The following is a 25,582-nucleotide window of genomic DNA, read 5'->3' as shown; positions in this document are numbered from 1 at the left end:
GAAAAAATAATAGAAAAAGCAGAGACAAATAGAAAGCATGAAGTAAAACAATAGGTATGTCCAAATATGTCTGTAATCATAATAAGTATAAAAAGACTAAAATTATCACATAAAAGACAAGAATTGTCAGATTGCAATTTTTTAAAAAATCAACTATATACTGCTTATAAAAGACACACCTAAAACATAAGGACACAGAAAAGTCGAAAGTAAAAAAGGATGAAAAAAAGATACATCAGTCAAGTACTAACCAAAAGGAAGCTGGGAAGGCAAATTTAATACTAGACAAAATAGACTTGAGGACCTGAGGGGTCCAGGACGGCTCCACAGAGGAGCTGTTACAGTTCCCTCAGGACAGTGGGTGGGGAAATTGATCTCTCAGGTCACCTTGACCCTCTGTGGCCTGACCCCTGCTACCTTTCCAGTCTTGTCCTATATCACTCTCTCCCTCATTTTTATTGCTTCTTACGCTGTACTTCTTTCATTTCCTAGAACATTCCAGACTGTTTCCTGTCTATTGGCTCAGTGTTATATCTCCACGGCCAGCACTGAAACTGGCACTTAGTAAGTGCTCAATAAATACTTATTGAATGAATAAACAATGGGTGATTCTTCTGAGGGGGTTGCTGTGTTGAATCTTATAAAACAGCAGAGGGATTCTGGGAGAACTCAAGTTTTACTTCCCAGAGCTCCAAGGCTGAAGTGCTGTGAGGTACAGGACCCAGGCCATTTTTCTTTCATGTGAGGGGAAAAGATGAAGGGATGTAAAAAGAAAAGACCCTTCAGGACTTTTCCAAAGGATCTCAATGCTCATATCCATTGGGTTAATTGCTTTCCACTCCCCAGTGACCTTGAGCTGGGAGGATGGTTCGAGAGGTAAGAGTTGATGGGGAAGGGTCCCAGGACATCCTCATTGGAGAAGTTCATGAGAACACCACCCAGTTCTAGCCAACAATTGTATGTATATATGTGTATGTGTAAATATGTGTAGGTATACACTTTGAGTAGTTGATCCACAAATGTCATGGGTAGATGACAGCCCTTCAGGAAACAGGGAACAGAGATGAACAGGTGGAGAACTTGACTGCTGGAAAGATGAGTGAAAACTGACTTCAATGGGATGGGGTCCTAGACCAGCAAAACATTGTGTCTGCTTCCAGCGACCTGGTTTGGGTATCCTAGGGATGGTCTCTCTGGATCCAGTCTCACTCCTTTTCACTTCCATACTTTCCAGTGTTGTGATGTGAAGTGAGCATCACCAAAATTGTATAACCCATCTTGATTCTTTTGTGATCATTTCGTCTAAAATTCACAGATTCTTTGGAGGTGAATGGATAATTCATCTGCTTTCTTCTTAAGTAATAGAATAAATCAGTCTAAAGCTCACAAAACACCTTAGAGACTGCCTAATGTGACCTGTCCTTATGTTAAAGGATGAGGATACTGTATCCCAGAGAAAGTAAATAGTTTGCCCTGAGTCACGTTCTGGCAGAAGCAAGCATGGAACCCAGGCCTCCCAACGTCCAGGCTAGGTCTCTTGTCACAGCACCACATGTTCAGCCACCCAGGACCACAGGCTTAATTTACACCACAACCTGTGAGCTTTTACAGTCTCCAACCTGGGCTCCCCACCACAGGGGTCTGGATGTGCCCCTTACCTCACACGTTGACTTCAGCAACACCAGCCCATTTTGCTGTGCCATAGGGCCTGAGTCTCCCATTGTTAATCATCTTTTAAAACAGTTTAACATCTGCTGCAGGGAAATTTACTGGCCTCAAGTTACCGGCTATAATTTTGGTCATTTGGGGGAAATAATGATGCTATAGTCGTCACTTTCCAAATGTTGCAGGAACCTGACCCAAATCAAGAAACCTCTCAATAAATCAGCTCAGAAATGGCATCAATTTCTAGCCTCACTGTTTAGAATGTTGCAGCTCTGAATCAGTGTCTGGGCTGGAGAAAGAATCCAACTCAAAGTCTCTAGATTTTAATAATAACTGCCATTGTTCAAAGAGGGATTCATAACTCTCAATGGACTCTGGCCAAAAAGCTTGAGCCAGACTCTGTATTTATGTGTGTTTGGATGTACTAAGCGCCCTAAGTTTTCTTGAGTGGTTCTTTCAATGTGGAAGCTACCCAGATCTCCAGGCCATGATCCTGCTTGTGGACATCACCCTGGACCAAGCCCTCCCTGCTGACAAGATTTTATAAGTCTTCTTTGGCCCTTGATTTATGGGCATGTGGCCAGGATTATTGTACATCATGACATTCGTCATTAACAGTAAAAGCAGTAGGTAACTCTTATGGAGTGTTTGCTTTGGGCCAGGAGCCATTCCATTAACTCATGCAATCCTTACAACAACCACATAAGGCAGGTACTACTATCATCTTCATTTTACACATGAGGAGACTGAGGCACAGAGTGGGCAAGTGACTAGGCCAAGATCACACACATATCAACAAAAAGTACTGGGGTTTGAACTCAAGCAGTCTGGCTCTAGAGAACCCTCTTTTTGGTAAACAGATTTATTGATATATAATTCAAATACCATACAATTAACCCCCTTAAAGTGTACAAGTCCGTGGTTTTTTTAAGGGATATTCACAGAGTTGTGCAATTATCATCACTATCTAATCCAAGGATGTTTTCATTACTCCTCAAAAGAAACCTTATGCACATTTGCAGACATGCCCAACTTCCTCGTTCTCCCAGCCCCTGGCAATCACTAATCTAATTTCTATCTCTATGAATTTGCCCATTCTGTACATTACATGTAAATGGAAGCACGCAGTATGTGACTTTTTGTGTCTGGCTTTTTTCTCTTAGCATGTTTTTCAGGTTCACCTACATTGTAGCATGTATTTCATTTATTTCTATTTATTATTATGGCTAGATAATATTAAATTGTACAGATATACTGTATTTTGTTTATCCATTGATCAATTGATGGGCATTTGGATTATTTCCACTTCACTTTGGGGACATTACAAATAATGCTGCCCTGAACATTTCTATACAGGTTTTTCTTTCTTTTGGTTATGTACCTCAGAGTGGAATTACTAAATCTCATAACTCTGTGTTGAACTTTTTAAGGAACCACCACACTGTTTCTCAAAGTAGCTGCACCATGTTACATCCCCACATCAATGCATAAGGGGTCTGATTTCTCCACATCCTTACCAACACTTATTATTTGCCATTGTTTTGATTATGGTGGATGTGAAGTGGATGTGATCATAGAAGATGTGAAGTGGTATCTCATTGTGGTTTTCATTTGCATTTTCTTATTAACTAATAATGTTGAGCATCTTTTCATGTGCTTTTTGGCCATTTGTATACATATTTCCTTTCTAGAAATGTCTATTCAAATCCTCTGCCCATTAAAAATGGTTATTTTTCTTGTTATTGTTAAGTTGTAAGGGGTTTTAATATTAATATATTCTATATGTTTCTTATCAGATAATTTGCAAATTTTTCCCCCATTCTGTTGTCTTTTCAGTTTCTGGATGATGTCCTTTGAAGCACTAACATTTTACTTTTTGTGTAGTCAAGTTTATTTTTTTTCTTTTGTTGCTGTATGTTTGACGTCATATCTGAGAAGGCTTTGCCTAACTCAAGGCCATGAAGATTTGCTCTTATGTTTCGCTCTAAGAATTTTAAGGTTTTAGGTTTTATATTTAGGTCTACAATCCACTTTTAGTTAATTTTTTATGTAGTGTGAGCTAGTGGTCCAACTTTATTCTTCTGCATGTGAATATCCAGTTGTCACAGCACCATTTGTTGAAAAAGACTATTCCTTCCCCACTGCATGGTCTTGGCATCCCAAAGGCCTCTCTTGACTACTATACTCAACTGTCTTTCTTGAAGCTTTTGGGGTATGAATATGTGTGTGTGTGTGTGTGTGTGCACGCGCATGTGTGTGTCACAAAAAGTAGCAGAAACTAACCAAAGCTGTGACCTAGAATGCTCATCTCACCTGAAGTTAAATCACCAGATGTCTAAAAGTCTAAAGAGTAAAGATGATGAAATAAGACCATGGCCAGATAGATTATCCATATGACCGCCAAAGCCTGAAACATACCATTAGAAAGAAGATGGGGTCTTTGTAAAGATTTTTAAAAGGAAAGTCTCCCAAGGAAGAAGGAAGACAGCTCCATGAAGAGCACATGCTGTTAAACTAACAGATGTCCTATGGTCACTCATAGATGGGATCTAACATTCTCTGCTCAAGATACATATGAATGAACACATAAAGTCAATGGAGTCAGCCAATGGTGAGATTGGAGTTTCAGATCTGGGATGATTTCTATCAGTCCTTACTCTGAGACCTTAGGGTTATCATTTTCTTTGTCGCAACTGTTAATACAATAACTTCTGCCCATCAGGCCAGACTCTGCTCCATCGGCGATTCAGGGATTCCCGAGCCACTTCTAGAGTGGACAGGCCGTGATTTTACTGCCCTGCTCCTTCCATAGACAATTTCTTCAGTCTCAAAAGGACCCCTGGCATTATTCAGTTAATGATTTATTTCTTTTTCTCCAAAGACAGTACCCCCGACATGAGGAGTGCTCAGGTAATCAGAAAGTCATGACCTTCAGAAATGATTCATTGAGGTAATTAGAAGTGGTCAAGCCCCAATTACTGTGCCTTGAAGAAACCTGGTAGAGTTTGTTTTCCTTTGCTCTAGTTTCACCATGAGCCACTTTCTCACTCCTCAAAGGGCTTGTAAAAGTGAGAGTAAGTGATGTCAATTACTATAACAAGCAATCCTTAAATTACAATGGTTTCACTCAAAAAATCATCTCTCTCTCTCACAAAGTCCAGTGCAATGGAGCAGGCTTCCATGTGATCATTCAGTGACCCAGGGTCCCTCCATCTTGTGTCTCTGTCATACTCTTAGAACTCTATGTTCTCTGCTAGATCCTTCCACGCAGCTAAAAGATGGGAAAGGAGGAACTGGGAATCCCTTTGTTGGTGTTCATGCACCAGACCTGAGGAATATACTTTAGCCACAGTCCATTGGCCAGAACTGAGTCACATGGACACATCTAATTCAAAAGATCCTGGGGGAAAAAGCCTCCCATGCCCAGGAGATAAGGGAAATGCATTTTGGTGAACATCTATCAAGATGCAGAACTGTCAAGATGCAGAATTCAGCTGCTATAATGACAAAATCTTTATGATACTTCCAAGCCATCCTAGTGTGTTCTTTCCCCTGAGCTCAGAAAGGGCTCTCTCTGGTCACGTGCTTTCACCAATTGTGACCAGATCCACTATGGAGAAGGCCTCAAGGCAGGTCTGTGAGCCAGGCAGTGAGGTGAATCTGGCAGGATCTTTCCTTTCCATAATAGTTCATGGCTGTCAAACAAGAATTCTACAAATACCAGCCAGGTGTGATGGCTCACACCTGTAATCCTAGCACTTTGGGAGGCATGGTGGCACATGCCTGTAGTCCCAGCAACTTGGGAGGCTAAGGTGAAAGGATCACCTGAGCCCTGGAGGTTGATGCTGCCACCATGCTCGGCTAATTTTTGTATTTTTTGTAGAGATGAGGTTTCACCATGTTGCCCAGGCTGGTCTTGAACCCCTGACCTCAAGCAACCTGCCCACCTTGGCCTCCCAAAGTGCTAGGATTACAGGTGTGATCATGCTACTACACTCCAGTCTGGGCAACAGAGTGAGACCCTGTCTCAAAATAAATAAATAAATAATAAAAGAATTCTACAAATACTTAATTACCTAATCTGGGTCAAAAATCAGAACAGGTTCTGAGAGCATGGCCTGGGGGCAGGAGACTGGGGTTGGATGTGTATACTGAGAGGGTGGGGCCCAGGGATACCAGAAAAACAGAGTCTATTTCTTTTCATGGCCAAATAATATTCCATTATACAGATATATCATATTTTGAATAATTCTCATTCCAGAGGGCTGAGCACAGAGGCAAAACCAGATGCAAGGCCATGGAGCAGAGCCTAGAGACATCAAAACAAAGCATGAATTAATAACAACGGCTACTGACATCATAAAGAGAAACAATTAGCAAGTATATGGCTCCTGATGGAAGAGCACCACTACCTATCATCTAGGAGAAAAACTCAAACCTGAATGTGATCAAGCCTCTAGGTCCAACTACTAACTTAGCAGAAATTCACAGGGTAGAGGAACATGCTAACCAACACCAAGAGGATGCAATCAGTGACATTTAGGCTGCAGGAAGCTCTGCAGGCTAAATGACCCTGGTTCTTCAATAAATCCATCACAGGAAATAAAGAGAGAATGTGGGAAGCATGTTTAGATTAGAGAGGCTTAAAAATACATGTGGAAGAAATGGGCAAAAGAGAACAGCAGAACTTAAGGAACCATACTTGTGTGATAAACTACAAAGAAATGTTCACCACCAAAGTCAACCACCTTGGCATAGGAGGATAGCCTTGGGGTCCCAGAGCAGTTGAGGAAGAGATGTAAGCTCAGGAGAGTTGAGCTCAGTTCCTGGTCCTGTTCCTGGTTATCAAGATGAATTCAGGGCTGAGAAGTGTACCTCATTTTCTTCAGTAGCAAAAAATGAGGTCAATTATACCAATTCTGCCAAGCTGTTAAGATCGTCTTGAGAACCAAATGAGCCTATGCCACCCACCTTTCTCTTATTCCCCTGGTGAGCTGGTCATCCTTCAACTTCTGCGATCAACCTTACCTCCTTCAGAAGATGCAAATCCTCACTTACTGCTGATCCCACAGCCATCTGCACATCCCTCTGATGTTACAGCTAGTTTGTGGCTCTGTCTTAAGCTATTGCATTAGCAGTACCCAGTAAGAAGCATGGTTGCTGTAGATAAAGTTGGTTGTAGACAAAGTCAATAAAGTCCATTGAATGAATAATATGCAGGAAAGTCTCTGTAATGATTAAGGAACAGTTACAAATGTAAATTATTATGGTTATTTGTTATCACCACTGAGCTATGGGATTAGGACACTAGGGGGAAACTGTCGTATTATTCAGACTGGATGATTTGACAACTGTTGCCTTTTGGGTAAAAGAGACAGTGTGATGGATAAAGAGGAAAAAAAGACCTTAATCTGGGCTGCTGCTTTGCCTTGGTAGGGTAAGCAGATGGCAGCACCAGAGAGTGTGGCCAGAGGAGGTGCTGAAAGGAGGGAAGTGGGAGTAGGGTCCTAAAGCCAAACCTACATACAATTTTAACTTTGCTAGGACCTAGGCTCATCTGTGCTGACATAGTGGATAGTGAAAACACCCTACCACATGAAAACAGCTTGGGGAAGAGGCTTGGTGGTCTAGACAACAAAGTTCTGTTCCTGGCTCTTATTAGTGAGCTTGAACTGTCTGATGCTCCCTACCAAGCAGGTGGGCTTCAGTGGAAGGCTATGCAGCCATGAATGAAGATCACATGGAGTCGAGGACTAAAGATGCCAAGTGGGCCAAACCAATCGTCAGTATTTCTAGAAGCTTATCCTCAGGACTTGTGCTTCCCAGTGGGCTCTATGGGAAATCCCAATACAAGAGATATTAGAAGGTGACGAAAGAGTTTGAGTGTGGGAAATACTGGATGAAACAGAACGAAACAAATTTCTTCATTGCAGAACTTCTCAGAGCCTTTCATAGGTGCTGTGAATCTCCAAGATGGCAGACAGTGTTTCCCAAATTATTTGGATCTAGGAACTTTTTCATAAAGCATCTTATAGGCCTCATGTGCCAGGGTGTGGTTTCAAGAAAGGCTGGTCTAAATAGATGTCAAAGTTGGGGGTTGAAACATTATTTAGCCTTAAATATGGCCCTGGAGGGACAGAGGGCATGCCATTACATGACTAATAATTCACATGAGCTATCTGCTTTGATTCTGGGGGACCTGTGTCCATTTACTTTTGCCTCCCTACCGAGTCCCTCAGATGGACACTTTGGTTGGAGAATCTTCTGGGCTCTCAATTCCGATTTCACCTTCAGGTACCATGGGGCAGGCAGCTCTTTGACAAGATAGCTTTTAGGACATCAATTATTTTTTCTTCCTAAGTAAGGAACAGGGATGTACCACAATGGCTGAGCCATCCCCAGACAGCCACGTAGTGTAAGAGGCCTCCCCACTCTAGGGCCAGAGCCCAGGGATGTCTCAGACCAGGGTTGGTGCAAAGGCTCATTGTCCCACAAATGTGGGGGTGGTTCATAGGCCAGGGGTGGTGAGAATTGTCCTGGGGTAGCTTATCAATATAGCAGCACCTCTTTCTGGAGGTCTGGGAAACACGTCTAACAGAAGGAACATTTTGAATACATCTCCAAGCAGCCATCCCTCTGGCCTGCGATGCAGGCTGTCTGTGGTGGGATCTACATGGTGATATCAAAATTTTCTGAGAATGCTGTGTCGCTAAGACTTAAGAATAACATCCCAGCCCTCTTTCTGTGACAAGCTTTGGAAAAACTGAACAGAGGCTGGGCTGGAGGAAGCTCCATGAGCCATGTCCCAAGGCCAGGTCTGTGAGGAAGTTAGAGAGAGAACAGCCAGTACCAGCTCTTCCTCCTCCTGCTGCTGCTGGGGCTCCTGTTTGCTCAGCCACCTCCAGCAGTTCCTCTTTTCAGCTGTGGCTCGGGTGAGAATTATGGAATTACTAATATTATCCCAGCGCAGCAGCCAGGGCTTGATGGCTGCTGCCCGGCAGCTCCAGCCCAGAGGGAAGCCAACTGCAATGACAATAAAACAAAGTCCTTGGCAACTGATGGCCTCTCGTCTGCATGCTGGGACTGACAAACGGGATGTGGAGCCAGCCCTGACTCCAGCTCCTTGGGAAGTCTTGGAGTTGGCCCCTTGCCTCCCCAGCATCGGATTCCAAAGGCATTTTTCAGCCCAGCTGGGAAGGCTGTGACAGTCTCAACAAGGCTCACTCTATTAACCTTGAGAAATAAGTCTCCAAGCCTCAGTCCAGGGCATCTTCTGGAAGAGAAGTGGATGAGCCTGGCCTGATTTGGCTGGCTTTGTCAATCAACCAACCAACCAAATAGCATTTAGAGAACACTGTTGCATGTGAAGGCATTGCTCAAGACTTACGCATTCAACGCATCTTTGTGAAGGCCTACTGTGTGTTAGTCACTGTGCTGGGTCCTGGGGACGTGTCCATGAACAGAGAAGACAACCCTGCCTTCTTGGGAGCTCATACTCTGTTGTCAGGAGGGAGATGAGAAACAGAAGAAATCAGTAAGTGATACAGTGAATTAGAAAGTAATAAAGTACTCTGGAGGATATTTGAGCAGTCAGGTGATGGGGCATGTAGGAGGCAGGAGTGCATTTGAAATGGGTAGTCAGAGAAGCACTCACTAAGAAGGCGACGTCTGAATCAAGACTGGAAGCAGGTGAAGGGTCAAAACGTAAACTCCAAAATGACCTACTCTCTAGAGTTTACCAGCTCTGTTCACAGCAAAACGCACGCAAAGCATCAGACTGATTGGCAGGGCATCCCAAGAAGGAAATGACCACAACCCTCTGTGACCTAGGGAGGGGAGTAACTGCAGCCTGGGAACTGCTCCCTGAAAGCACTTCATTGTTTGAAATGTGGGTGAGATGCCTAAGACAGGTGGGAGTTAGTTGGGACCAACAATATGAGAAGTCATGACTCGGACACACAAGAACAGAGTAGGGGACATCTGTAGGCGACAGCAGGACCAGGGGCCACTCTAATAGGTGCAGTCCACAGAAGAGAAATGCCTGTTGAGGTTTAGCAGGCTGAGCCCATGAGAAGTCTCCCTTCTTCCCACTGAGAAACTTTCAGATCAGCTGATTGTTCTCCAAAGACCAAAAAACCCTGTGAATCAGAGGGTTTACATGCCCACCCATCAATATCACCTGGTTTTTATTCTGGACCCATCAATCAGAATCTGTGCTTTCAAAAGCCTGCCAGATGGCTCCAAACACCAGTTAGATTTGGGGGCCCTTGTTCTGGCCCTACCCTGTCCTGCTTTTATTGCCTAAATCATTTCAGAGGCAATTCAAGTGGTCAGAGAAAAAGATCAGGGGCTTTTCCCACTGAGTGGGAGGGATCTGTTCATATGTCAGTCTCCACTAGGAGACTGTGAACCCCTTGAGGGCAGGAACTGTATCTTCCTTTTCTGTATGAAAAGTAGGCCCTGAAACATAAGAGGCATTGATACATATGTTCTGAACTGAACTGAGCCTGCTTCTACCAGGGGCTAGCCATCTGCATGTGGTCCTGACACTTAACCTCCCCAGACCTCAGCCTGCATCTATAAAATGGGCACAGGCCAGGCATGGTGGCAGGTGCCTGTAATCTCAGTTACTCGGGAGGCTGAGGCCGGAGAATCCCTTGAACCCGGGAGGCGGAGGTTGCAGTGAGCTGAGATCAGGCCACTGCACTCCAGCCTGGGCAACAGAGTGAAACTGTCTCAAAATACATAAATAAAAATAAAAAACAAAATGGGTACAATGATTCCTGCCCTTCCTACCTCACAGGATTTCTGAGAGGCCCAAAGTGTGGTGACTTGTATACTTGCAGAAGCAGTTGAACAGTTTCTTTAGCAGTTTCCAGTGGAGAGGAAGCTTGGCACAGATGACCCAAAATAAATCATCTTAAGGCCTTGTTTGACTTTAGAATCTGCCCAATGAGTAGGTTTACCTTCCTGAATTTTTTCTTTTGCTCTAATTAAAACTCATTCATACTGAGCAGAGTCAAATAACAATCTACTTTGTGCCAGACACCATATTTGACAATGGGAACCCACAAATGAGTAAGTTATAGTCTGGACAGTCACTGAGCACAAATTCTAACTGGGAAGAGCAAACACACGGACCAAGAGTGCCGACGGAAGCAAGCGGAGTGAGAATTGTGGCCAAACACTTCACTTCCAGGCCTGAGGTAATGAGCAGAAGAAAATCTCCAAGGTGGAAAGTGTACAGAAAACAGAAAACAGATAGCTGTTTCAGGATCGGCAAGTGACATGACCGGGATGAGGAGTTGGAGCAGAAGATGCAGGAAAGAGGTGAGACAGTATCTGCCTTGAAGATGGCACCCAGTGAGCCCTCTCTCCTGGTATTCATGCCTTTGCATAATCCCCTTCCATGAGAGTGGACTGGACCTAGTACCTCACTTCTAACAAAGAGACTATGGCAAAAGTGATGAGGTTGCAAAAATGCTGTGGCTTCCTTCTTGGGTGTTCTCTCTTGCTCTCTCATTAGCTCACTCTGACGGAAACCAGTGCCGGGCTGCAAGCTGCTCTGTGGAAAGACTTATGTGTCAAGGAGTTGATATCTCTGGTCCACAGCAAGTGAGGACATGAGGTGCTCAGTCCAACAGCCAGCAAGGAATGGAATCCTGCCAGCTATCCCGTGAGTGAGCTCAGGCTGGGTCCTGCCTGGACTGAGCCTTCAGATGAGCCCCAACCTAGCTGCCCGCTCAATTGCAGCCTTGTGTGACCCTAAGCTAGGGGACCCAGCTAAGATATCCCCAGATTCATGATCCATAGAAAGTGTGAAATAAATGTTTGTGGGTTTTAACTTTTATTTATTTAGCAATAACTAACTAATATAGGTGGCTATCAGAGTTTTCAAACATGAGGGGGAAATAAAACCTATTCTTTGACAATGGGTTGATTGGCAATAAATGCAGGAATCCCAGGAGGAGTGATGGGAACTTGAACAAGGCAGTGGCAGAAGGAACAGACAGGAATGAACAGAGAGATATTACAAGGTACATTGGCAAGACTTGGGTTCCAGGAGGCCAGATTGTCCATTCATCTGGTTACTTAAGCCAAAAATCTCAGTTATCACTGATTGTTATTATACTCAGATCTCCACATTCAACACAATAGCAAATTCCATCTTCAGCTTCTCCTCCCTCTCCCACAGTTCTGTTCTCCACCTGACAGCCAGATCATGCCACCTTCCCACTCATAACCCACTGATGAATTTTAACTGCTCCTAGAATAAAATCCAAAGTCCTCCCTATGTCCCACAGTCCCTATGTGATATGGCTTCTGGCCACTTTCTAAGCTTATGTCTTCCCATTCTTCCCACTCTCTCAGTCCCAGCCAAATAGACTCTTGCTAGCCCCTCTGTTTCGAATTCTCTTCCTGCAGATGCTGCATTTGCTCAGCTCACTTCTTTGGTCCTTTTAGAAATTGCTTCCTGATGGGAGAGCATTTAAGCTGAGATCCTGGAGAAAAATCATAGAACTTGCCATCTTAGATGGCTTAGGAAAATTGGCTGCATTCATTCAGAGTCACATCTCCCACTGCAGGACTGGTAGTATTAGGCATAGCAAAAGCTTTCTTGAATGATGCCAGAACTTCAGGGCCTGGGGCCTGATGACCAGACAGGATGGGGCACATTCTCCTCCTTGAAGGTCTTTGCAGAAGTAGAGCATCTTAGGAGTAGCCCATCACACCTGTCACTGATTTTTTTTTTTTTTTTTTAGATGGAATCTGGCTCTGTTGTCCAGACTGGAGTGCAGTGGCACCATCTCAGCTCACTGCAACCTCCACCTTCCGGGTTCAAGCAATTCTCCTGCCTTGGCCTCCCAAGTAGCTGGGATTACAGGCATGCAACACCATGCCTGGCCAATTTTTGTATTTTTGGTAGAGACGGGGTTTCACCATGTTGGCCAGGCTGGTCTCGAACTCCTGGCCTCAAGTGATCCACTCGCCTTAGCCTCCCCAAGGGCTGGGATTATAGGTGTGAGCCACCATGCCCAGCTATGTCACTGCCTCTTTAACTGCCCCAGACACTGCACATCCACCAATGGGCTTGATCCTCCCTGCAAGGTTGCAGAGAAATATGTTCAGATGTTATTTTCACCACTGCCTGGACAGTTGAGGCAACAGAGGCACAAGGAGGTGGAGTGCCTTTTCCTAGGGTTTCTTTTTATTTTTTTGAGACAAAGTCTTGCTTTCTTACCCAAGCTGGAGAGCAGTGGCACAATAATGGCTGACTGCAGCCTCGACCTCCTAGGCTTAGCAATCCTCCCACCTCAGCCTCCGGAGTAGCTGGGACTACAATTGTGTGCCACTACACTGAACTAATTATTATTATTTTTTTTTTAGAGATCAGGTCTTACTGGTTGGTCTCGAACTCCCAGCCTCAAGGAATCCTCCCACTTTGGCCTCCCAAAGCGCTGGGATTACAAGACTGAGCCATCTGTGCCCAGCCCCTAGGGTTTCTTGATTGCCAGTTAAGTGTACCTCATTATCCTTGGGTCTTCAAAACAATGAGAGCTAGACAGGAAAAGATAAATAAATCATAATAAGAAAATAAGAGACATGTAAAAGTGCTGTGTCAATTGCTATTCATTTAATAACTATTTTAGCTTAATATGTTGTGGCTTTGAAGCAGTCATTCATTAAGCTGAATTTCTCTGGCCACCTACACACCATGTGGTCAGGCGCTGTGCTAAGCAGCAGCTATTCACCCTGAGTGCCCAGTATAGGCCAGGGTGTGGCCCGTGTGGCTCCGGGTGGGGCCACTCAGTCTGCAGTGTGGAGGGAGTGGACTTGGAGAGAAGAGGGCATTTGGAGTCAGTTGCCTGGAGTTGGTGAGAACCGCAGCCCCCATGGGGCTCTCTGTTGTCTGCCCCATGAAGGGTCTTAGTGCTCTGCAGAGTCACTGTCCCTCCTTACGCTCACACAGCCAGTATTGCTCTGGGTTCCCGGGAGGCCTCCTGCAGGGCATAGGACAGTGCCTGCCAACAGAGTCACAGCGAGTCCAGTGATCATCTCTTGGTGATGTAAAATGGCTCCAGGGGTGACCCGGTGAGTCAACAGTGTATCCCTCCCCACCAGCCTTCTAACCCATCATCTCCCCTACAGGCCACCCACAGTGTGCTAGAAATGTCTGCTCTTTTTCACTTTTTCCCTAAAGACAGAAAGAAAAAAAGACAAAGAGCTGAAAAAGCACAGGAGCCAGGTAGTGCAGCAGGGCGGTGCCAACGTGAGAAGCCAGCCAGGGTAGAGGCTCGGCTTGGGAGCAGAGGCCTTCGGGGACAAGGGACATTCAGACTCAAGGGCAGTGAGCCCCTCTCCTGTGCTGACGTGAGTCTCTCAGACCCCCTCGGCTGGAACTGGAAGGGCCTTTAAACACCATCTCATCGAACCTTGGTTTCAAGTCAACTGATGTTCAAAGAGGCCATGTTATAATTAAGCCAGATTTGTTCTGGCCTTAGAGAATGGAAGAGAAAGTTGAAAAAATAGTTACCTTGGACAGAAAGCCTGAGTTTTACAGTACTCAACCATATAGTGACACCTAATCATTTACCTATGACTGGTCTATGCCTGGTTTCCTCTAGGCCAGTCTAAGTTCCTTCAGGGCGGGGGCCTTTCCCAAGATTCCTCTTGTGTCATGGATACCCAGGAAATGTTGGCCCACATTAGGTAAACAGAAGGAAAAAAAGAATAGCAGATGAAATCCAGGCAGTGAACAGAATAAATGATGAGCAAACAGACACCTCCTAAGTCACCTGCAGCTCACTCCTGCTGAGAAGTCAACCAAAATTATAAAGCAGTGTGAGCTAGAAGAAAATCACAGAATCACAAATAATTACAGCAACATTAGTAACAACATCAAGACACGCACATTGTGTAGCATACTATTTTGTCACAGAGCCTCTCCATTGTGGCCAAGTACTGCTGGCAGGGCAGGTCTGGACCATCTTTACACCACCCAAGCCCTAAAGTCTCGCGGTGAGAGGAGTCGTCCCCAGGAAAGGCCCATTTGTTCTTTCCTGCCTGAAGCCCAGGCAATGCCCAACAAACTCAATTTTCACACGTTCCCGGAATGAAAATAGCATTTGTCAGTGCCTGCCCTGTGTTTATCAGGCTCTCCGGGAGGAAGTGAGACGTTTGGAAAAAGCCCGATCTAAAATTACCATTGATTTTTTGAAGTCACTGTTTCATCCATTTTGAAATTTCAAAAAGCATCCAGAGGGTGCAAGATTTTTTAACACTTCTCGAAGAGGGGCCCAAGTTTGAGTCTGCTCTGCTCAGGGCATGCTCCCCACTCCCGTGTGTCCTTGTAAAGAATGCAGGAGGGCATGACCTGGGGTTTCCTTCCTTGGCTATTCTCCTGGCACTGGTAATGTGAATCCTCCAGCTGTATTAGGGAATACTTTCATCTTCCTTCTGTTGTCCCCTGCCCTAGAGAGGAAAGAAAGAAGGGGAGGGACTAACATGACGGAGCAAATAGATCTGCCAGCAACATGTTAGACCTTGGCTCACGCTCACACACACGCATGTATTGGGACAGTTTGTAACTAAGGTCTTCTGTATTTACACAGCACTTATCTGTGAGTCGTTTCACACCCACCCACAGAGCACAGTGAACCTTGTAATCCCTCGATGCCTCAGTCTCTTCATCTGTAAAACGGCAATAATGACACGTGCTGCCCAGGGTTGCTGCGAGGACTGGCAAGGTCAGGGTCTTACAATGCCTGCACCAGTTCAGGCCCAGCCACCCCTTACAGGCTGTAAGGTCTTCTTGCCCTTATTTCATACCCGAATCACGGAGATGTGATGTGCCACTGCTGGTTGGTGCATTTGAGGTCCCTGACTCCCAGTTGAGGACCCTTCCCCAGCTCTGCCATGGGACTAGTCTGCAATGAGCCAGATTTGCCCATCCTGAGAACACAGGAGAATTCTAATAAGGACCCCGATGTCCCAGTGCCCCCACACAAACCAACCGAGAAAGCAGTCACCATCGAATTAGGCCAGGCATTTTATTTTCAAACTCCAGATTTTATTTGTGAGGTTTGCTTTTCCATGAGGAGGTCTGTTGCAGACACTTGCAATTGCTTTTAGGGCTTGGGAATTCTGGCTGGGGCACCAGAATAACTTCATGATCAAGCACTCTGTGCACAGCCGCTTGGGCTCTGACACCCAGCAAGTGTTCCCCTGCCATTTCTCATGGGTGCTACTGAGCATCTTCTCGTTCCTGATGTTCACACTGGGTGTTCTGTTCTAGGCTGTCATGCCATGGGCTGCAAGTCCAGGTGGAGAATGGAGGTCTCTGCTCACCAGTAATTCCATGCTAACTGATGTGTATGGCAATGACTCACAGCCACAAAACCTTACTCGGTTTTCAGCATTGTTCATTATCACATGTAGTCATCTTGATCGTTTTCTGATTACTTGAAAATGGGTGAAACTCCATCCGATAGACATGGGAAATTTCTGGTTCTAAAATATAAATTCTTAACTTAAAGAAACTCCTTCCCAATGCCACTGATACCGAAATGTCCCCCAGCTCTCTGATTTGGAGTTCACTTTGTTTCTTTCCTTAAATCACTCTCTCACGGTTCCTTTAAGGTCTGTTGGGTGGTCCTCACAAACAGGAAGTTTCCAGATGCCAGAAAGTGGTTCTCACTTCATGCCTTGGAATATGTGTGAGGGGCATCCACACAGCTAAAGGAGGCAGCTGTATGTTTCAGTGGGGGTGTTGGCTGGGATCTAGTTCCAGCCTTGCCACTTTTCTGTGTGGCGTTGGGCAAGTCACTTCTCTTCTTTGAGCCTCAGTTTCCTTGTGTGTGGAGTAAGCTGCTTGTTGGAGAGAAGTCTGGGTAGCCTGCCTGTTTCGAGTCCCTGCAACCTGAGAGATCTTTGAGAACCTGGACTCAGGAACCAGAGGGATCCTGGGCAAGTCACTTACCGTCTCAGTGCTGGATTAACAGTGAGATAGCAAAACGCCTGCTTCTTTAGGTTTTGTGAGGAGTAAATGGATGAGTACGTGTAAAGTGTCTGGAACAGCTTCTGGCCCGTGGTAAGCAGTCAGTTAGTGTCAGCTTGCACCCTGGGTGCTTTGACAGCAAAGAACGGGGCCTCCCTGAGGCGAGTGGTGTGTCTTACTCATCTGTGTCCTCAGCACCTGGTGTGGGACCTGGCAGGCGCTGGCTGAAATGAGAGTTGAATTAAAATTCCGTGAAGAAACATCCAGCTTCGAAGCAGATCTATGAAGAGGAAGGGAGCATTAAGGTGGGGGGGGGGGGGCAGCTATTCTGCAGAGTGACATATGTATTCCCTGTCCCCAGCCCTTTGAAGTATGTGTGGCATGGGGGTGGGGGGAGAGAGAAAAAATCTTCAGCTCCTCTCGTCCCCTTCTCCCCCGCCACCCGCTCCTGCGGTGGCCCCGCACAACCCAGCCCATCCCGGTTGCCCCTCTGTCTTCTTTCATCCCATAGTCCAGCCTCAAACTTCAGGAAAACAGTAGTCAAAAAAGAAACAGCCCTCGCCGCCCCTCAGCCCCAGGCCAGCAACCTGAGCTGCAGAAGGAAAGCGGCAATTATGGTTTGGGGTTTCTCCCCCTCCTCTCCAGCTTCTGGACTCACTTTTCATCTTCCTCCTGCCTTTTGAGAGCTCCGCATTGAGCTCCATGGGGCTGCGCTCCTGGCGTGACTGGGGTGGGGGCGCGGCAAAGCCCCCACCTCCTCCGAGAGCCCGGGGTGGAGCGACAGCCCCCGGGGGACAGGCTGGTGCCCCCTCTGCTAATCCGCAGCCCGCAACTCTGGCCCAGCGCCTGGCAGCTCACCCCTCGCCCAAGGAAATTTATTAGCAGAGGCCGCGGGGAGGGCCGGGTTCCTGAGACTTCATTACTCTTACAAAATATACTATGGGACGTTTACTAGTGTCCCATGAAGTGTGGCCATAAATCAGGGGCTCCGAGGCGCTTGTCAGAAGAAATGAGGAAAAGTGCGTTTGCTCACGCCCCCGTGGCCTTGCCAGCACCGGTGGCATCCCTGTCCCTGATCAAGGACACCTCGGCCACACGCCTGTCCCAGGGGCTGGGCACAGGGCTGTCCCAGATTCGCAACGAAAATGTCATCCAACTTCGAATGCACACATGTCACACACTGAATCTCTCCTGGAAATCTTTCCTCTGCCAATTTTATTCTCCCGGCCCCAGGGACCTACAAAACTTCTGTGCAGCACGATCCTGTTTCTAATATATACACATGAAGGAAATACCCCTGAAGGTTAGCAGTGATTCTCGCTTGGTAGAACAATCACAGGTGACTTTTATTAACTTCTTTATACTTTCCCAGATTTTCCACACTCTAAAAAAAAAAAAGGTGTGACTTTAAAAAAAAAGTTTTAAAAACATTTTTAAAATGTTACTTTTTTAAAATTTAAAAGCCAATCGTGGGAAAATATAAATATACTTTGTTATTTGTAAAAATGTAAAACTATAAACAACCTGCATGTGTAACAATTAGTCCATACTTCCAGGACAGAGTATCACATACCCACTTAAAATATCGGTCATGAAGAGGTAGGAAATGCTTATGATTTAATGCTTAGTTAAAAAAAAAAAAAAAAGGCAGGCCATTTTTGTATACATATGCTGATTAGTAGTATATAAAAAATATACATAAAGGAATATTGTTGTATTAGGGTGTGGGTTTCTGGAATCTTTTATTTTTTCTCTTGTTTTCCAATGTTGTATAGTGTGGTTAGTCTTTTTGTAATTTTTAAGTGTTTGAAAAAAGAAAATGCAGACTGGGTCTTGGCCTCCTGTACCCCCCTCCCCCATCCCAGCTCAGTACCACACACGTGCTGTCGCCCCACATTAAAACATGAGGCCCGGGGTGCCGTGGTGGGCTCAGTTCCGTTAGGACAATCTGGAACAATCAGCTCCACCAATGAACTTTTTATGGAGTTTTTGACTTTGAAGCTAAGTAATGAGACTTGGCCCCTGACCAGGCCTTGAAATGTTCAAAGTGGCCTCCCCACGTCAATTAGCTAATCTGAGGCATCCGAGGTAGGCCAGCGGGCGGGCAGGCAGGCAGTGAGGCCCTGGTTGATGGAGGAGGATGGGAGAAGTAGGTGTCCCTGCCCAAAGCCAGATGAAGAGTTTGAGGGTCCTGTCCCAGTCTATGGCCAGACCAGGGCATGTGGGGGGAGTCTTTCTGAGACCCTCCCCCAACCTCTTCCTTCTGTCTTACATCTGAGGACAAGTTCAGAGAGGGAGGCAGGTGAAAAATATGAAATTTTCAGGGCTCTGAGTTGGTCTCCACCTAATCAAAGGAGTGCTTCTTTCAGAAACGAGATTTCTCCTGTTTAAGGGAAACAGGCTGGTCTCGAGCACCCTCTAGCCGGCCAAGATGTCCACTACTAGGAAGAGTCACCCCATGCCTTAGCACAAGCAAGAGGTGCTGCCGCTTGTCTCTGTTCAAAGAAAGTCCCCAGGAGTCTTCTAGATGCTGGCTACAAATAAACTATTCCTCTCCCCCACCCCCAAGAATTCTAAAGTAAATTGACCGTGCTTGGTAAAGGGATTCCTCAATCCCAGAAGAGGGGCATGTTTTGCTAGGTTTGGCTTTTGGGGGTTTGGTGGGCTTCTCCCCCACCTTTTTTTTTTTTTTTTTTTGATGAAAAGTCACTCTGTCCTGACCTGGTGGAGTGGGTGCAGGTGAGCCTCTGGCCTACCCCAGATAATCACTCCACATTCTGAATGGATCTCACAGCATTTGGAATTTCAGTGGCTTTTGGTTTTGATTTTTAAAAAGGGAAGGGGAAAAAAAACCTTTTGCCTTGAAGCAATGTGTTATCTTGGCAGCTATAAGGAGCCTGGCAATGTTGAGACCTTTACTGGCAGGGCTGAGAAGATGAGCTGGTTGGTTGTGGTGTGTTTAGAAGTTTAAAACAGCAAAAAGACATAGTGAGGGTTTGCAGGAGGAGGGCCTGGGCCTGGGGTGGGGGTAGCAAGACCTCCAGATCTGCTCTCCTCTCTACTGTAAATTACAAGCCTGCTTTTTTAAATTTCCTTTCCCAGAACAATGTTATTCATTCAATTCCAAAGTAAACATTGGGCTTAGATACTCAACAGTTTGGGAGAACAAACTGTCCTCGTTGTCAGGGTCTTTACCTGTCAGGGGCCTGATTAAACCCATATATCTCATGGCAGCCATCAGCAGCCACAGTGGGCTGAGGAGGGACCCCGCACCAGCCCCCCGTTCTAGAAGCAGGGCAGCCCCTCGGTGCCAGTCTGGCCATGCAGGGCTTTCTCTTTCACTGGATGGGTGACAGCAGGGTGTCTATTCAGGGCTCCAGCCTGATCCTGGACCTCTGGGGCAAGGAGGCAGATCTGAGGAAATGCTGAGGGCCTGGAGGGCACCAGGGACAGGGGAAGAGGAGAGGAAGGTGGTGCTTGAACCGCCTTCAAAGTGATAGATGTTTGCGCTAGAGGGGAGTTGATTTGGGGAGAAATGCAGGCCTTGGGTAGTAAATCATGCAATCCAGTGTCGGTGCTAAGAATATGGAAGGCCATTTCCTTTCTCCTAGGGGAAGGCTGCTTAATTAAGAGATCTCCGGGTACTTGACTTTGCTCATAAATTTTAGAGAGCTGTAAAACTCAGTGTGTGTCTGTCTGTGTGTCTGTATGCACACATGAGACGAGGGGAGCAGAGAAGAATACATCCAGAGCTCTGTTCAGAGTGGCATTCATGTGACTGCTCGCCTCAGCCCTTTTGTGACTCAGTTTCCCCTGTTGGGAATGGCAGAAGGAAGCTCTCACATCCCTGCTTGCAGATACATATCAGGACACTGAGTTGGAAAGCACATGTGCCCTGATTGCTGAATGAATAGAAGGGCGCTGGGGCCCCCACAGGGGGAGAAGGGGAAGGATGACTTTGATCAGGTTGCCAGTGTTGGGGTGGGGGTGGGGGGACACAGAGCCCAGACCCAGGCTCCAAATGACAGTTGCAGATGTCAGGAGTAACAGCTTCCATCCTTCCCAGCCCGCGCCCCAGGGATGCCCCAGTTTCTCTGGTGAGCCTTCCTCAGAAACCCGTGACTGGGATCTAAAGTTTCCTGCTCTCCTCTAAGGAATATTTAATTTCCATAGTACAGCCTGTTTCCCTTCCAGAAGAACTCGTTTCCCCTCCTGGCTTATCTGATCGTGGGCATCTCCGAGAGCAACTTGTCACCTATCATTTTCCACAGAAGTGAACATTAGCAGTTGGGGAGCTGTGAGGGGGGCTCCTGAGGAGCCCATGATGCTGAGACAAGGGGCTGGGGGGAGAAAGGCAAACTCAGTGCAGGAGGCCAAGGAAAGGAAAAGCAGTCTATCCTAGAACAGCACCAGCCAAGTCAAGATTTTGCTAGTGGAAAGAAGGTACTCTTGTATGGCACTTTCCATCCATAATGCACCTTAACTCTCCATAAGGCTTGGTTTCCACAAGGTCACAGTGAATGGGTAGGCTGTGATTATGACTTCATGTTGCAGAAAGGACAGCTCAGCCGAGACAGGGAACATGGCCTGTCGGTAGGTCACACTGCCAGAGATCTGTAAGTCCAGTCCTCAAACCCATGCCTTCCAGGTTCTCACCATGCTGGGTCAGCCAGTAGAGGCACAGCACACAGAGCGCTGCAGACCAGAGGGGCTAGGGAGACGCCTTGCATCCTGTCAGGATCGCTCACTAATGGCATGAGACGTTATGTGACAGATGTGTGGAAGGTGCTCTGACTTCTGTGGTTCCAATCAATGCCCTTGACTTAGGCACTATCCATGGTGATGGTGTCCAGTGTCTGGGATGGTTTGGGGGCATTCTCGGCCTGCTTTGTTCTTGTAAGCTCTAGATTTCATTTGATAGTGAGCACTGGTGAGGATCAAATTAGACAATGTCTGTGAACATACAGACATGAAATGAGCTCTCAAGACACATTGGTTCCATTCTTCCAGAAAATTGGAATATGCATTTGAGCACGTTCAACTGGCAGGCCGAACACATTGGCTCACGCCTGTAATCCCAGCACTTTGGGAGGCTGAGGTCAGGAGTTCAAGACCAGCATTGCCAACATGGTGAAACTCTGTCTCTACTAAAAATACAAAACTTAGCTGGCCATGGTGGCACATGCCTGTAATCCCAGCTACTTGGGAGGCTGAGGCAGGAGAATCACTCGAACCCAGGACGGGGAGGTTGCAGTGAGCCGAGATCACACTACTGCACTCCAGCCTGGACAACAAAGAGACAGACTGTCAAAAAAAAAAAAAAAAAAAAAAAAAGCAACTGGCATGCTGCAGCTCTACCTCAAGTTGAACCTGTTGAGAACCTGTTGAATGCTAAAGCCAGGTTTGTTTATGGGGCTCCTTCCCTCCAAGATCACAACGTCAAGGATATGGAGAGTGGAGATAAGGAAGCAGGGGAGAAGTCTGGTGCTGCAGGAAGTGCACTGAATGCTGCAGGAAGAGGCACTGAGGGCTCCAAGGTATTCCAGCCCCTAAGCACGTTCCCCCTGGGTCCATGGTTCCATCAGATCATTGTGGAGATGTTAAATGTTTTCTATTTTTTTCATAATAAATATGCACTGCTTATATAATGCCTGAAATAATAAAATGTTAAGAGAAGATTTACATTACATGCCCTAGCATAAGACCCCTATTTCTTTTCCTTGCCACAGTTACTGAGGTGCATTATAAGGTAAATTAACTTTATGAAAACTCCTTTTAAGAGACAAGCCTTTCTGAAGGATTGCTGTTACATGGTTCAGTGAACAAACATATACTGACCATCTCACATGTGTCAGGCACTGTGCGAAGTGCTGGTGACACAGGCATGAGGAAGTCACTCTCCCTGACAGCACCACACAGTTGCGCATGTTCCTTGCGCCTTCTGCCTCTAAAATGTGTGGGAGACCCAAGACCCACACCAAATTCCTGCCTGGTCAACAAAATGTGGTGGAAAGAGCCCTGGACCAAGGAGTCAGACAAGGGATGTTGTAGACCTCACTCTGTGTGACTTTGGGAAAACCTCTACCCCTCTCTGGGTCTCAGTTTCCCCCTCTGCACAACAAGGATTTGGCCTATAGAATTTCCAAGTTTCCCTCCAGCTGTGTGGTCTTGTGCTCCTTACCCCCTCTTGCCCAGATCTGGTCCTGGAAACGCCTCACCTCCATGGAGTGCTGACCAGGCCTAGGGTTCCCCTGAGCATCCCTCACTCAGCTTGTCTGTGCCAATGACTTGGGTAGTGTGTCTGGCTTTCCTGGCATGGTCTGGGTCTGGGTCTAGAACAAACAGCCTTTCCAGAAGGCAAGGGGTGGGCTTGTAGTTGCTCCCCTGCCCCCGGGCCCTCCTTTCTCTCTCCACCCCACCATGCAGAATGAAGGAAGAACCCAGGTGAAAAGCAATATAAAGAAGACCCGAAGCACTCCCAACTTTAAAGGAAATACGAATCAAAAAGCAGAGGAGGAGAGGAGTCCAAAGGCAACACACAGGTCTTGGCCGAGTGTGGAAAAATAGGCCACAAAGTTTCAACCAGACATCATGCCCAGTCTTCTGTATCTGGATGAGAGATGCCTGCTCTGAGCTAATATTCTCCCCCTAATATTTAGCACCGTGTCCCTTTTAATTTACAGCCAAATTCAATGTATCTAGAGATCAGTGTGTGTGAAAAGGTCTCTGCCCTGGAACTCGTGGTTCAGGTCCCTCTACTACCATCAGGGTGACACAGAGCACATCCTGCCTCTCCGATTCACCTTTTGCACATGGAGGGAGGCCTCCACATCCGCCCTGCATGGACCTCCCAAGTTTTTCCAGCCCTGACTGCTGGGACATGCAGGACAGGACCCTGCAGGTGAGACTGGCTTTGGTGGCACAGCTTCCCTAGGGAGTGGGGCAGCCGTCCCAGCTGGCCTGCAACATGCTGACCAGCCACCACGGGGCACAGCGGGGGTGTGCTTCATGGCTCTGCTGGCTTCTACGCTGCATATTTTAGAGGCCGCCCTGAAAACTTTCGCAGCAGCCAGCATCCCAACTCCCTCTCTTCCTCTGATCTCAGTGAAAACAAGTTGGCCACATCAAAATGCTTGTGAAGGAGATTTAAGGCGCTGTGTGGGCCCGGCTACTTCCCGGAGGGCCTGGCTGCCGGGTTGACTTCCTATGGCTCAATTTGCCATGGACAGCCCAGCTTGCGCCTTCTGTCCCCACAGTTATTAGTCACACTCAAGTGTGACTGAATTTGGAAGATAAATGTATGGTGACCTGCTCACGGGGCAGAATGGCCTTCCCAGGAACAGGAGGTTGTACCAAGTTCAGGGACACAGACCCACCATAGGCCAAAATATGAGTAAAAGTTGGGGCCTTTGGGATACACCCACCTGATTTACAGCCACCCAATCAGAGGCAGTGTTTCACCTCCTTCCCCGTGATAGGTATCTCTCAATTTACTCGTCCCCACCTCCTAGACCAGTGGTTCTCAGTGTGGTCCCAGCAGCAGCATCACCTGGAAACCTGTTAGAAATGCACATTCTCAGACCCCACTGCAGCCCTACTAGACTGGGAACTCAGGGGTGGGGCCCAGCAACGTGGATTCTCACAAACCCTCCAGGGTGTGCTGACGCTGCTTGATACTGAGAACCACTGCCCTAGACTGTCCCCAGTGCTAGAGCTGACCCAGAAACTCTCCAGGCCTGTGCCTCCTCCACCTCCTATTAGAGATGGAGAAGCTGAGGGCCATCGGAGGGCACACCATACCCTGAATTCACACAGAAGTGATGCCTGCCCCCAACCTGTACTGCATCCAGCGATCTACTTCCTGGCCCTCAGGAATAAGGTACTGGTCAGTTAATCTTAGCAAGGCACTTTCTCCTCTAGGCTTCAGTTTCTTCATCCGTACAACTGAGGGATTTGCTTAGATGGCCTTTCAGGTCTGGCATTCTCACATGCTAAGCCAAATGATATGTCCATAAATCATCCTCCAGACAACATCCACCTTTCTGTGGGAGCCTTGGTGACAGCGAAGAGAAGCCTCAGGCCCTGACCAGAAAAGGGTCTTCTGGTGACCCCTCAAATCCATCTTAGAATCAGACTATTAAAATTAAAAGAGACGGCCAGGTGCGTTGGCTCACACCTATAGACCCAGCTACTCAGGAGGCTGAGGTGAGAGGAGCGCTTGAGCCCAGGAGTCCAAGGCTGCAGTAAGCCATGATTGTGTCACTGCACTCCAGACAGGGTGATAGAGGAACACCCTGTCTAGAAAAAAAAAAAAAAAAAAAAAGGCTTTAAGGCGGTTTGTCAGCCTCAGGACCACTGACCTCTTGTGCTCTATGTTGTTGACTGTCCTGTGCATTGTAGGATGTTTATCAGTGTCCCTGGCCTCTACCCATCAGATACCAGCAGCACTCCCACATGCTTCCCTTGAATTTCCGCTCTTCTCCCCAGGACAGGAATCTCCTGCACTGCTAGCACCATTTACAGGCATTAGCAGGATCGCTCATTGCCTCAGGAGTTCCACCAGGGCGGCCTTCACCCCGGCCCACTCTGCAAGAACTTTCACCCAATCCAGTTCACAATCAAGGGTGGGGTTAGCCTGCCTTTGCCACTTCCTATTTATGTGATGTTATACAAGTTTACTCAACCTCTCTGAGCCTCACTTTTCTCATCTATAAAGCAGGAACCATGACACCCACCTCACTGGGATAATTGTGTGGCATAGATGGGACGCACGTGAGGCGCCTGTCCAGTTGGCACTCAACAGTGTCAGTATTCAGAGAAAATGGGAATCGTGCTGCCGTTTATTTTTTCTTTTCTCCTGGCTCCAAATTACAATTCCATCTTCAACCCACTAGGGTAGATTTGCCTCAGGAGAGGTTC

Source organism: Theropithecus gelada, chromosome 4 (assembly GCF_003255815.1).
Source record: "Theropithecus gelada isolate Dixy chromosome 4, Tgel_1.0, whole genome shotgun sequence".
In the NCBI taxonomy this organism is placed as follows: Eukaryota; Metazoa; Chordata; class Mammalia; order Primates; family Cercopithecidae; genus Theropithecus; species Theropithecus gelada.
The sequence above is the reverse complement of the archived record's forward strand: the minus strand, read 5'-3'. Positions refer to the sequence as shown.